Here is a 14,909-nt window from a genome sequence, read left to right on the forward strand (position 1 = left end):
GCCACACAGGGGTGTCCTCCTCGTAGGGGAACCCCACGTGCAAGGAGTGCGCCCCATAAGGAGAGCCGCCCAGGGCGAAAGAAAGTGCAGCTTGCTCATGAATGGTGCAGCACACATGGAGAGCTGACACAGCAAGATGACGCAACAACAACAAAAAGAAACACAGATTCCTGGTGCTGCTGATAAGGATAGAAGTGGTCACAGAAGAACACACAGCGAATGGACAAAGAGCAGACAACGTTGGGGGGGGAGGGGGAGAAAGGCGGGAGAGAAATAAATTAAAAAAAATAAATCTTTAAGAAAAAACAGTTTGTTACTTTTTTTTTTCTGAGTAGAATTCCATGGTTTGGATTACAACTATTTGTTTAATAATGCATCCACTGAAAGACATCTGGGTTGTTTTCAGTTTTGGAGATCTATGAATATTCTATGAACACTCATGTACAGGTTTTTATGTGTATACAAGTTTTCATTTCTCTGGGATAAATCCCCAGGAGTGAGATTACTGGGTCTTATGGCTCTTGCATGCTTAGTTCTTTAAGAAACAGCCAAATTATTTTCCAGAGTGGTTGTACCATTTTATATTCTCACCACCAATGTATGAGTGATCCAATTTCTCCACATCCTTGTCAGCATTTGGTATTGTCACTATTTCTTATTTTAGCCATTCTGGTAAGTGTGTAGTGATATCTCACTGTGGTTTTTTATGAAAAGGCTATGATATGAAATTTTGTTTTTTTAAAATTTGCAAACAAGAAGAAACACACTTGGCTTTGGCTATATTCTGAGCACTTAAACACTATAGTTCTTTTAAAGTATAGTATTAAGATGCTTTAAAAAAAGATTCTACATTATCTGATGTCTGGTAACACTGATATTTGTTACTTACAACCCCCTCCCAACTCTTGATTCTATGATTGGAGCAGATGGAATATAGAATGATAGGTAATTTTTAAATGACTGCATCAGTGTAGTAATACATGCTTTAAAGCCTTCAAAAGTAAGATAGTTACAATCAGTTATCGTACATTAAAATAGTCATTTGAAATTAGTTTCATATAATTATCGTGATCATATACCCCTAACCTGCCCTGGGCAGTTCCCAGTTATGCCCATTGTTCTGGTGTAATTGTTACAGTGCCCCCCTTCACTCTCAAAGCCTTAGTAAACTAGGTTATGTAATCAATTGCAGAATAGTTATGTTGAAGAAATTTTAAAATTTGATGTACAGTCTAGTGTAGGAAATACCACCTGTCAATAAAGTCTATTAAATTATTTAAATAATTCTCTTCCACTGTGAATAAAGTAAATTTTGTTAATGAATCAAGAGTACCAAGAATAACATCTTCAGATGATTTTGAAAATAATCAAGAATGAAAATTTTTAATTTTTTCAAAGTGTTAACGTTATTCAAAAGAAAATTTTAATACACCTAGAATTCTAGAATGTATCATACCAGGCATCAAAAATGTAGAAATAGGGGAGCAGATGTAGGTCAGTGGTTGAGTGCCTGCTTCGTATGTATGAGATCCTGGGTTCAATCCCTGGTACCCTCTAAATGTAGAAATAAATGAGTTTATCAACCTATTCTGAAAGATATATCTTCCAGACACTTTCTGGATGAGATAATAGCTCCAAAGTACTTCATTTAACATAATAAAACAACATAGAAAATTAAACACCTGGCTTAGATTTTAGGATAGAAGTTATAAAAATGAATTTGTTCAGTTAAAATGTACATCTTACCCATAAAACTGAATATGATGATATACTGACTCATGAAATTATCTCTTCTTTAAAACAATGAAGTCTTTTTTTTTCCCAAAGAGTTATCAAAGGAAAACAGAGCAAAAGACTTTCTAGGCAATTGTCAAAGGAAGGGGAAACATTCTGAATGATAAATTCAGATTGGCCACATTAGATCAGCTTTCTACAATTGTGAAACATAATACCTATATCATCTCAGCTGAAAATGAAACGGAACAAAATGTAATTACAGAACAGTGTTTTCAAAGAACTTTTTTTCAGAGGATCATATTACTTATTTATTTTTCCCATTCACTTTAGTATATTTCTGATGCATTTATGGCATAGAATGTGTTTATATTTTAAAGTAACGTGTCTACTACTTGTACACATTGAATCGCAAGGCATTGATATATTCGCATACTTTGAGACTAACTTTTGGATTACTGTTCTTCTAATTCTCACGACTGTTTCCGGGAATTCAAGGATGCTTCTAGTGGCAATGCACATGCAGTAGCAACAACAGCATCTCTAAATCCCTGAGACTCTGCTTTCTGTCCCAGTGAAAGATTAACTGTATTGTAGCAGCATGTCTCCAGCTTTCCCCTAAAACATGAACCAGTGAGGCCTGATTTCTATCACACTTTGTTGTCATCTGAGTGGTTAAAATTACAACTAATCTTTTGGTATTGGAAAGACTGATCATTTGCTGAGTAGGCCATTTAATAACCGAGTACAAAGTGATAGGTCATCTAAGTCATGACAAAAAGGAAAAGCAATACCATCCACTATCATTAATAGAACCTTTGAATGTCTGAATGGAAGTCTGGAAGGAGATATTTGGGCCAAAAGTTCTGTGTAATCATGACAAAGAAAATAATAACTATGGGAAAGAATAGTTTCAAGAGTGAAATCCAAAGATTTTTTTTTGGAGGTACCAGGGATTGAACCCAGGACCCCCTACATGGGAAGCAGGTCCTCCACCACTGAACTACATCTGCTCCCCAGTGACAGTTGGCTTTTTTGTTTGTTTATTTGTTTAGGAGGTACTGGGGATCAAACCCAGGACCTTGTACATGGGAAGCAGGCACTCAAATACTTGAGCTACATCTGCTCCTGATGCTCCTCTGGAGACCATGTGTGTCCCTGTTCTAAGATTAAGATGAGGGGAGCCAGTGTAGCTCAGTGGTTGCGCCCTGGCTTCCCACACATGACATCCAAGGTTCAATCCCCGGCCCTGGTAAATGAAAAAAAAAAAGAAGAACATGCTGAATACAGGCAGTAGTAAGGTCTACCACTCTGCCAACCATAAAACTTACCTCTGTATCAATAAAAACTGCCTCACTTGCCACTTCTCCAAAATATTCTGGTATCTGCACATTTACTGCCAAACCCGTTCCGCACGTCTTGGTGTATTGAAGAGGCATTTTCTTCTTGAAATTTGTAGTTTCTAAGGATTCCTCTTTAGATATCCCAACTTTTTTGCAGAGCTCTGAGGGATTCACCTCTAGAAGTTCCTTGGTAGTCTGGAAACCAGCAAAGACTAATTTCACCCATACCGCTGTGGACCGCAGGGAAACTCCCCGAATCCTGCCGCATTTCAAAGTGGGATACTTGAATACAATCGCCGTGCAGCCAAATTGTGCGTCTGCACCCACTCTGTGCCAGGTCTCACTGTCGTTTTAATTTGTATTTCCATCATGGCTAATGATGTTGAACACCTTTTCATGTGTTTGTCATTATATATCCTTTTCAATAAAATGTCTGCTCATGTCTTTTGCCAATTTTCTAATTGGAATGTTTCTTTCGTTTTTGTATTTGTTTTTCTGTTGGTGAGTTTTGAATATTCTTTGTATATTCTGGATACTAGTCTTTGTCAGATCTTGTTAGCAAATATTTTCTTCCATCTGCAGCTTGTCTTTAAATCTTCTTCACAAGTTCTTTCAAAAGACAAATGTTTTTACTTCTGATGAGGTCTAATTTATTAGTTTTTCCTTTTATGGGTTATGCTTTTGGTACCAAGTCTATCTCTTTGCCGAGCCCTAGATCCTAAAGATTTTCTCCTCTTTTGTTCTAAAAGTTTTTATGGTTTTATGTTTAAGTCTGTGATCCATTTAAGTTAACTTTTTATAAGGTGTGAGGTTTAGATAGACGTTCATTCTTTTTGTCTCCAATTACTCCAGCACCATTTCTTGGGTGCCTTTTTATTTAGTTCTTTTAACATTTCTTTCATCAGTGTTTTGTGGTTTTGGGTATACAAGTCTTGTATTTCCTTTGTTAAAATTATACGTAAGTATTCCATTCTTTTTTTTTATTAGAGACGTTATGAACTTATCATGCATAACATACAGAATTCCCATACAACACCCCATCACCAACATCTTGCACTGGTGTGGAACATTTGTTACAAATGATGATAACACTGTTTCATAATTGTACTATTTTTTAAAACAGTAGAGTAGGACCTTGTTTTACATGAATTCAACTCACATGAATTCAGGTATATGTGACTGACAATAGAAAAAATAAAGGCAGAGAAAAAGAAAGGGAGAGAGAGAATTAAAATTTCAAAAAAGTATTTCTCTGATTAATTTTGTTTCCTTATTTTTACTAGAATGTTTATTTGCTTTATTTATAAAAATGTGCGATAGGTATGTTCATATAAGAAATATTTATTGAATAACGGAGTTAGTTATCATGGGTGATTTTCAACTTACACAGAGGTCTTGGAACAGATAGGTCACATAAAATGAGGTCCGATTGTAGTTACCTTGGTTATAATTGATGAAAGAGTATTAAAATATTTCTATCTATTACCATATTAACCTATTTAGTTCAGTGCTGTTGATTACACTACCAATGATGTGCTACCATCACCAACCATCCCTTTCTAAACCTTTACTATCAGCCTAAATGGAAATTCTGTACAAGTTAAGCATCAACTCCCTATTTTCTAACCCCAATCTATCTCCTGGTAACCTATATTCTAGATTCTAATTCAATGAGTTTGCTCATTATAATTAGTTCATAGCAGTGAAATCATACAATATTTCTCATTTTTGTGTTTGGCTTATTTCAGTCAACTATATGTCCTCAAGGTTCATCCATGTTGCCTCACGCATAAGGACTTCATTCCATTTTATAGCTGAATAATATTTCATTATATGTATATATCACATTTTGTTTATCCATTCATCAGCTGATGGACACTTGTGTTGCTTCCATCTTTTGTCAATCGTGAGCAATGCTGCTATGAACATTGGTGCAATATTGTTTAAGTGCAAATATCTGTTTGAGTCCTGCTTTCAGGTCTTCTGGGTATGCACCTAGTAGTGGAATTTCTGGACCATATGGTAATTTTATACTTAGCTTCCTGAGGAACTGTCAAACTGTCTTCAACAGTGGCTGCACCATTTTACATTGCCACCAACAATAAATGAGTGTTCCTATTTCTCCACATTCTCACCAAACACTTGAAGTTTTCTGTCCTTTTAATATTGGTCATTCTAGTGGGTGTGAAGTGACATTTCATTGCAGTTTTGATTTGTAATTCCATAATAGCTAGTGATATTGAACATCTTTTCATGTGCTTTTTAGCCATTTGTATTTCCTCTTTGAAAAATATCTATTCAAGTCTTTTTTTTTTGTCTTTTTTTTTCCTTTATTTTTTTTTAATTTTTTTATTTTTTATTGACTTTGTAATAATATTACATTAAAAATATATATGTGAGGTCCCATTCAACCCCATCCCCCCACCCCCCCTCTCCCCCCCCCCAACAACACTCGTTCCCATCATCATGACACATCCATTGGATTTTGTAAGTACATCTTTGGGCACCTCTGCACCTCATATACATTGGTTCACATCTCTATTCAAGTCTTTTACCCATTTTTAAGTTGGGTTGTTTGTCCTGAGTTATAGGATTTCTTTATATATTCTGGATAGTAAATCCTTACTGGATATGTGTTTTCCAAATATTTTCTCCCATTGAGCGGGTTGTCTTTTCACTTTTGTGACAAAGGCCTTTGATACATGAAACTTTTTAATTTTGAGGAGGTCCCATTTATTAATTTTTTCTTTTTTGCTGGTGCTTTGGGTGTAAATTCTAAGAAACCACTGCCTACCACAAGGTCTTGAAGATGCTTCCCTACCTTTTCTACTAGGAGTTTTATAGTCCTGGTTCTTATATTTCGGTCTATTAGGATTTATTCTTTTTGGATTACATTGCCCTTCTTGGACACGTACATTTTGTCTTTTATAATAGTTGGGAAATTTTCAGTCATTATTTCCTCAAATATTCTTTCTGCCCCTTTTCCCTTCTCCTTCTGACACCCCCATGATGTGTATGTTTGTGCATTTCATGCTGTCACTCAAATCCCCAATGCACTGCTAGAAGCAGCTGGATTGACAGAACAGTGGAATGGCCTTTTACGACTCAATTATGGTGCCAACTAGGTGGCAGTATATTCTGGGACAATGTTCTCCAGAAGGCTGTGTATGCTTTAAGCAGTGTCCACTCTATAGTGCTGTGTCTCTCATCAGCCAGGATTCATGGGTCCAAGAATCAAGGGGTAGAAATGGGTGTAGCACCACTCACTATTACCCCTAGTGATTCACTAGGAAAATTTTTGCTTCCTGTCCCTGCAACCTTAAGCTCTGCTGGTCTACAGGTCTTAGTTCCAAAAGGAGGCATGTGTCCACCAGGAGATGCAACAAAGATGCCATTGAACTAGAACTTCAATTAAGACTTCTACCTGGCCACTTTGGGTTCCTCATGCCTCTGAATCAACAGGCAAAGAAGGGAATTACTGTACTGGCTGGGGTGATAGATCCTGACTATAAAGGGGAAATAGGACTGTAACTACACAATGGAGGTAGTGAAAAGTTTGCCTGGAATACAGGAGATCCTCTAGGGCACCTCTTAGTACTACAATGCCCCTGTGATTAAAGTTAATGGAAAACTACAATATCCCAATCCAGGCAGGACTAACAATGGCCCAGAAACTTCAGGAATGAAGGTTTGGGATACCCCACCAGGCAAAGAACTGCAGCCAGCTGAGGTGCTTGCTGCGAGCAAAGGGAACGTGGAATGGGTAATGGAAGAAGGTAGTGATAAATACAAATTACTACTGAGTGACCAGTTACAGGAACAAGGGCTATTAATGGTCATGAATATTTCTTCCTTGTTTTGCTATGAGTATGTCTGTATATTACACAAGATAAATATCTCTGTTTTCTTCCCTATATTATCCCCTTATCATATGACATAAATTGTATTAGTTTTATATTGTAGTATTTAAGTTATAGGACGTCAAGATTAAGAGTGACTATTACCCAAGGACTTGCACCCTCTTCTGGAAGGATTTAGTGTGTTTCTAGTTGTACGCAGGACAGTTAAGTACTGTTAGGTGAAAAAGGTCTGTTTTTTTAAAATTTAGAGATTAAGTATGGTTTAAGGTGATGTGTATGCCTGCCAAGTTGACAAGGGGTAGGCTATGATACTTAGGCTCCTGTGTCAACTTCGCCAGGTAATGGTGTCCAGTTCTTTGGTCAAGCAAGCACTGACCTATTGTACTGTGAGGACATTTAGTGGACTTAAATCATCAGTGAGTTGATTATATCTATGGCTAATTGTATCTCCATTCATCTGAAGAGATTGCTTTCAGCAATGAGAGATGTCTCATCCAATCAGTTGAAGGCTTAAAAAGATAAGTGATTTCAGCAGTCAAGAGAGAGAATTCCCATCTCTAATTCAGACAGACAGGTTCTCCTGGGGAATTCATCAAGGACCTTCATTGGAGTTCCTGGCTTGTAGCCTGCTCTACGGAATTTGGACTCATGCATCCCCACAGTCGCATGAGACAATTTTATAAAATTTCATACTATTTACAGATATCTCCTGTTGGTTCTGCTTCCCTAGAGAACACTAATTTAAGTACTTGTTTATAGTTGTTATATCTTCCCGATGAATTGACCATTTTATCATTATAAATATCCCTCTTTGTGTCAATTAACATTTTTATTGTCTCAATGCCTATTTTTTTCTGATATTAGTACAGTTTCTCCAGCTATTTTGATTGCTTACATGGTTTATCTTTTCCTGCCCTTTTATTTTTCACCTAGTACTCTAAAGCCTGTTTCCTATAGATAGCATATATTTGGAATTTTTTTCCTTATCCAACCTGACAACCTATTTTGTTTGGATTTTTAAAACATTCAAATTTAATGTTATTATTCATATGGTTGGATTTACATCTGCCATTTTGCTTCTTATATATCACATGTCTTTTTTGTTCCTCTATTCCTTCTTATCTTTTTTTAAATGGAAATTTTCTAGCGTAACAATTTAATTCCTTTAATGATTTTTAATTTTATTTTTGAGTTATTTTGTTAGTGGTTTCTTGTGACAGTTTGAAGTTCTTTTATGAATCTCCAAAAGAGAAAGAAAGGTTTTTGAACTAGTCTATTCCTATAAGTGTAGGGCCTTTTGATTGGACTACGTCAGTGAGGTATGAGCCAGCTTGGATCTCCACCCTCTTGCTAGGGCTGATAAAAAAAAAGACACAGAGAGAAAGGAAACTGCCATATTTGATCCTGCAATGCGAAAGAAAGGACTCCAGGTTTGCCTACAGCTGAGTTCAACGAGAGAAGCCTCAAGAGACTGAAATAGCTAAGGCTCAGGAAGAGATGAGCCATATGCTTGAAAGCTCACAGCTATACTTGGGAAGAAAGCAGAGCAGCCGAGACTGAGAGAGGAGGTCTGAAAAGAGACAAGTCCTATGCCTGGTTTTGTAAGGGTAAGGCCACATTGGGAAAATAGGAATAGAACTACATTGGGAGGTGGGAATTGCAAGTGCCTTCAAATAGATAAATGACTTAAGACAGTCTGTAAAGAGAGTGCCAGTAAATAACTTAGGAGAGTCTGTAAGGAGAGTGCCAATAAATAACAGGATGGCCTGTAAGGAGAGTGCCAATAAATAATATGGGACTGCTTACAAGAAGAAGCCTTTCAAAAAGAAAAAAAACATAGATACGTTATCTTCAGCTAATCGCAGTGTTCTGCTTCTGTGCCTGCTTGCTTGCTCGCTTATTAGTAGACGCCCTCCTTCCTTAAAAAGCTATAAAACCACCCCTTCCCTGAGACTCAGGGCTGCTCTCTCCTCTGCAGAGGAATGAGACAGTCGCCGCACGGCTAATAAAGCTCTCAATTGAAACTATATTCAAAGTCTGAGTCTGGTCAGTATCGCTGGTCTATAACAGTTTCTCACAGCTGAGCAACAGGAGACAGTAGATTCTGGAGGAGAAGGCAGAGGCCATCTTGCTTCATCACATGGCAGCTGACTTTTGTGAGAAAATATCTCTGCTGATGCTTTGATTCAGACATTTCATGACCTTGAAACTGTAAGCTTTCACCCCAAATACATCCCCTTTATAAAAGCCAATGCATTTCTGGTACTGTGTATTGGCAACCTTGTGGCAAACTAAGATATTGCTCTAGGGTTTCTAATATAGATCTTAACTTCTCAGTATCTAATTCATATATATACTAACTTAGTTACAGTGAACTATCAATAGTATATTCCTATATAGTGCCATTCCTTCCCCCTCCCATTTTTGTGGTAGTATTGCATACATATGGTATCTAAAGAAGCCCCAAAATACTTTGCTATAATTATTGCCTTATATAATCTTTTGTCTTTTGTAAAAAGCTGGGAGAAAAAGGAAAGCAAGTATATATTAATAGAGTTTGTTATATTAACCTAATTATTCTGGCTTTACCTGTTTCTTCTTGTGGATTTGAGTTACAATCTAGTGTCATTTACTTACTCCAATATATCTTTGCTCCCACCCACCTTCTTTTTGCTGTTATTGTCAAATATGTTACAATTCTATATTTCATAGTCAGCAATACAATTATACACAGATTGTTTTATCCTATTGCTTTTTAACCCAGTTAAGAGAAGGAGAAGAAATATACAATTATGCTATCTTTCGTAATTACCTAAACAAATTGCCTTTAATGGTTCTTTTTGGGGGGGCTAGTATGACTTTGAATTACTGTGTTGCCACTTGATTTCAGCCTGAAGAACTTCCTTTAGGATTTCTTACAAAGCAGGTCTCCCTGCAACAGATTCTCTGTTTTTGTTTATCATAATATATCTTTATATTTCCTTCAGTTTTTAAATATAGTTTTGCTGGATATAAAAGTTGTGGTTGACAGTTTTTTATTAGGTTGGTACAAGGGTAATTGCAGTTTTGCATTGTTGAAATTTGCTGTTTGATACTGGAATACATTCTTAAATAAAAGTGGTTATGCTGTACATCATTTTAATGTGCACTTCTTGCTTTATGTTTTTTTGCTAATGACTTATTACTTGCTCTTTATTTTATATTTATTTTAGACTATGGAAATGATGTTAGACAGAAAGCAAATTTGAGCAATTTTCTTATTTGAGTTCAAAATGGGTAATAAAGCAGTGGGGACAACTTGCAACAACAACAATGCATTTGGCCAGGAACTGCTAACAAATGTGCAAGTGCAAGAGGTGGTTCAAGAAGTTTTGCATATTCATGCTATATTTGCTGTAATTTATACATCACCTATGGCAAATATAACATGAACATGTAAAAAAATCATTGTTGCAGAAGATGGAAAATGGTTTGATGTTGGATATATGCAAGTACCCTATATTGTATATGTGACTTTACTGTGATCTAAAACTTTTTTGAAGACAAAATTAAAAATTAAAAAAAAAAGGATGTAGACACTGAGGAAGGAATGAAAGAAATTGCCTTGCCACTGTACATATAGGGCAACACCTATTACAGTGATGAAAGATAAAACGTCAAAAACAAAGTTTTATGATATTTTTCATTTTTTAATACCCCAATTCATTTTTTACTTTATTTTAGTTTTTCTCAATTAGTATGTAGTCTATTGCTAATCTTTAAGCCTATCATTACTATTTCATTTTCCTACTAATTGAATTGGGCAATATATTAGGCTTCATTTTTTAAGAAGTTTTGGACCACAGAGGGATTCCACTGTGGCAGGGGAGGAACACTTGTGTAGGTTGTTATTGATGGGGGACACATGGTTGGGAGGGACTTCTCCAGGGCATGTATATAGGGTATATAAAAATGTTTGGATATTCGTTGGGTATTTTCATAGTAGTTACAGTTACAAACAACAACTGAGGGAGTGCTGAGTTCCTAGCCAGGGGTGCTCTGTCACATTTCCTAATGGAACAGAAACAAACCCCAAGTACAAAGGGAAAGGCCAGTGAAGAAAGATGGTCCAGTGATGAGTCCTTGATACTCATGACTATGCTTGTGAGCCTGTGTGCCTGAAATCTGAACTAGGACTAGATCTGTAGGGTGCCTAAGAGTTACCTCCTGGGAGTCTTCATGTTGCTCAAATGTGGCCACTCTCTAAGCCAAACTCAGCACGTAAATGCATTACCTTCCCCCCGGTGGGACATGACTGCCAGGGATGAGCCCCCTGGTGTGGAGGATTTACTACCAATCACCAGCTGGTGATGCAAATAGAAAAAGACCTTCAATAGAAGGGGTAATGTTAAAGACAAATGAGTTTATATGGCTAAGAGACTTCAAAAAAAGAGTCAGGAGGTCATCAGAGGGGTGATGCTTATGCAGGCCTCAGCAGGATCCCAGAAACAGTAAAAGTAGATACAACCCCAGGTACTGGTGCTCCTGAGGGCTTTGGAAACACACAGGTTCTACGGTCATGGCAGATAACTCTGGAGTTTAGTACCCTGTCAGTGGGCCATACTTTGGAATTTTTGTTCCTGATTGTGATGGACTTGTACTCAGATGTGACCTATCTACACATGCCTCTTCTGTCACTTTTACTAAACCTGTGGTTGGTGCTGGGGTTGGTGTATACTCAGACTTGAATCTCTTGACTGGCCATGTGCCAGCTGGGTCCTGAGCCTCAGCAGAGTTGCAACTCCTACTCTCTGGTTCGTTGGTCTTACCCAGGTCAGCTAATAGGGAGGTGAAGATGGTCAACCATCACAACAGGGAAACGAGAGTGCCTACAACTGCAAGGAGGAGAATTGCATCCATCAACCATGTGCAATCTAAGCCCTCACTCAATATAGAGATGGAGTGGACATCACCATCCCAGGGTCCACAGAATAGAGGAATAAAATATGGATTAGAGTGGACTTACTGGTATTCTACTATGGAACTATTGTGACTAATAATGGAAGAAATTGTAGCATTGATGTGGAGAAAGTGGTCACGGTAGTTGCTGAGGACAGGGAGAGGGAAGAAGAGATGTGATATGGGGGCATTTTCGAGACTTGGAGTTGTCCTAAATGATATTGCAGGGACAGATGCTGGACATTATATATCCTGCCATAACCCAGTGAATGAACTGGGGGAGAGTGTAACTACAATTTAAACTATTATCCATGTGGTGCAGCCGTGCACCAAAATGTATTCACCAAATGCAATAAATATGCCACAATGATGAAAGAGGTTGTGGGTGTGGAGTATATGGGAACCTCATATTTTTTAATGTCACATTTTTTGTGATCTATGTATCTTTCAAAAAATAGAATTTAAAAAAAAGAAGTTTTGCAAAGGAGAAGAGAGCCTTGAAGATGCGGGGCATAGTATCCAGCCATTGGTAGTTGACGATGACCAACTGAGAGCAATCATTGAAGCTGATCCTCTTACAACTACACAAGAAGTTGCCAAAGAACTCAATTCAACCGTTCTACTATCGTTCTGCATTTGAAGCAAATTTGAAGGGTGAAAAAGCTCAATAAGTGGGTGTTTCATAAGTTGACCAAAAATTTTAAAAATCATCACTTTGAAGTGTCATCTTCTCTTACTCTACACAATAATGAACCATTTCTTGATCAGATTGTGATGTGCGATAAAAAGTAGATTTAATCCGACAACCAGTGGTGAGCAGCTCAATGGTTGGACTGAGAAGAAGCTCCACAGCACTTCCCAACACCAAACTTGCACTAAAAAAGGGTCATGGTCACTGTATGGGGGTCTGCTGATGGTCTGATCCACTAAAGCTTTCTGAATCCCAGCGAAACCATTACATCTGAGAAGTATGCTCAGCAAATCGATGATACACACTGAAAACTGCAATACCTGCAGCCAGCATTGGTCAACAGAAAGGGCCCAGTTTTTCTCCATGACAATGCCCAACTGCACATCGCACAACCAATGCTTCAAAAGTTTAATGAATTGGGCTACGGAGTTTTGCCTCATCCGCCATATTCATCTGGCCTCTCGCCAATTGACTACCACTTCTTCAAGCATCTTGACAACTTTTTGTAGGGAAAATGCTTCCACAACCAGCAGGATGCAGAAAATGCTTTCCAAGAGTTCCAAGAGTTCATTGAATCCTGAAGCATTGATTTTTACACTACAAGAATAAACAAACTTATTTCTCATTGGCAAAAATGTGTTGATTGTAATGGTTCCTATTTTAACAAAGACGTGTTTGAGTTTAGTTACAATGATTTAAAATTCACGCTCTGAAACGCAATTCCTTTTGCATCAATATAATATTTTAGCACTTTGATATGATTCTGGCCTCCACTGCCTCTGAAATCTAATCTTTTGTGGTTCCCTTGTATGTGATGAGTCATTTTTCTCTTACTGCTTTCAAGATTTTTTGACTATGACATGTCTGATGTGGGTCACTTGTGTTTTAGAGTTAAACAAGCTTCTTGGACGTCTAGATTAATGTGTTTTTTTCCATCAAGTTTGGGAAGTTTTCAGCTATTATTTCTTCAAATATTTTTTCCTGCCTTTCTCTCTCCTTTCCTTCTGATACTCCCATTATGTATATGTTGGTGCACTTAATGGTGTCATTCATTTCTCCAAGGTTCGGCTCACTTTTCTTTTTTCCTTTTCCTCTCTTTTCTTCAGATCATATGAACTTTATTGATCTCTCATCAAGTTTGCTGCTTCTTTCTTCTGCCAGCTCAAACCTACTGTTGATCCTCTCTACAGAAATTTTCAACTATTGTATTTTTCAAGTCCAGCATATCCACTTCATTCTTTTCAATAGTTTCTATCCCTTTATTGATATTCTCTATTTGATGAAACATTATCATCATGCCTTCCTTTAATTCTCTATGCATAGTTTCATTTAGTTCTTTGAACATATTTATAATAACTGCTTTGTAGTATTTGTCTGAGAAGTCTACCATTTGGGCCCCTTCAAAGGCCTGTTTTAGTACCTGGGTATGGTTCACATTTTCATTTCTTATACGTTTTTGTTGAAAAGGAGATATTTTAGATACTATTCTATAGCAACACTGGATACTGACTTAACCCTCCCAATAACAACCCTCATTGTTATTTGTTTGGTTGTTCTATTGTTTTTTTAAAAATCTCCATTCTTAATTCCTTTTTTTATATTTTTATATTTTTTATTTTTTAAATTTATTTTATTTATTCCCCCCCCCCCGAGTTGTCTGTTCTCTGTGTCTATTTGCTGCATGTTCTGATTGCTCCTGAGTAGGTACAGTCTAGTGTTTGTGCACTGCCATCCGAATCCCTTATAGTTGACTGTGATCCCAGAAGGGTTCTCCTTGGCTGTTTATTTCCCTGGTTCTTTCTATAAAACTTCTGGCTGCTCTGCTGCTTTGCTTGTATCATGGAGCTAAATGCCTCCTCTTAATTGTTCATCATCAAGATCTCTCTACCTACTGATGATGCTCTTAGGCATGGAGTTCTCTAATTTCCATATAAAATCAGTCCCTTCTGACAGAGCTGTGGAGCTCCTAATTTTTATGGCTTGCCTTTCCCCTGAGCAGAACCCCTGTACCACTGCATCAGAGCTGGAAGTACGCACCCTGTTTTCTTGGAGTGATACCCCCACTCTTCAAGTGGGTACTGAGAAAGGGGTGTTGGCAGCCCCTGATCTTCTTAGCTCACCCATCCCAATGTGGAAACTCTACCCTACAAGTGATGTTGGGTGGGGAAAATTGGGCCCTCAGGTTTTCTCAACTTCCTGCACCTGGATTAGATCTTCTGCTCCTTGAGTGGGCCTGGGTATGGGAAGTCAGACCTAGTTCTCTTGACTGTGCCTACAGGGAATAGAGATTCTGCACATGGGGCTAGGACTGATGATAAACAGCAGCCTTCCCCTCCCAGGGTG

General features: G+C 37.6%; 1 protein-coding gene and 1 pseudogene across 1 annotated transcript in view; both read right to left on the bottom strand.

Moving 5' to 3' along the window:
• The window catches only part of FAM120C (family with sequence similarity 120 member C), a 196,608-nt gene that overhangs the window by 33,438 nt on the left and 148,261 nt on the right, over positions 1-14,909 (bottom strand). The window lies entirely within an intron of this gene.
• Positions 2,190-13,956, bottom strand: LOC139438114 (DNA repair protein RAD51 homolog 3-like; annotated as a pseudogene).

The sequence above is a fragment of the Dasypus novemcinctus genome, chromosome X (assembly GCF_030445035.2).
Source record: "Dasypus novemcinctus isolate mDasNov1 chromosome X, mDasNov1.1.hap2, whole genome shotgun sequence".
Classification (NCBI taxonomy): Eukaryota; Metazoa; Chordata; class Mammalia; order Cingulata; family Dasypodidae; genus Dasypus; species Dasypus novemcinctus.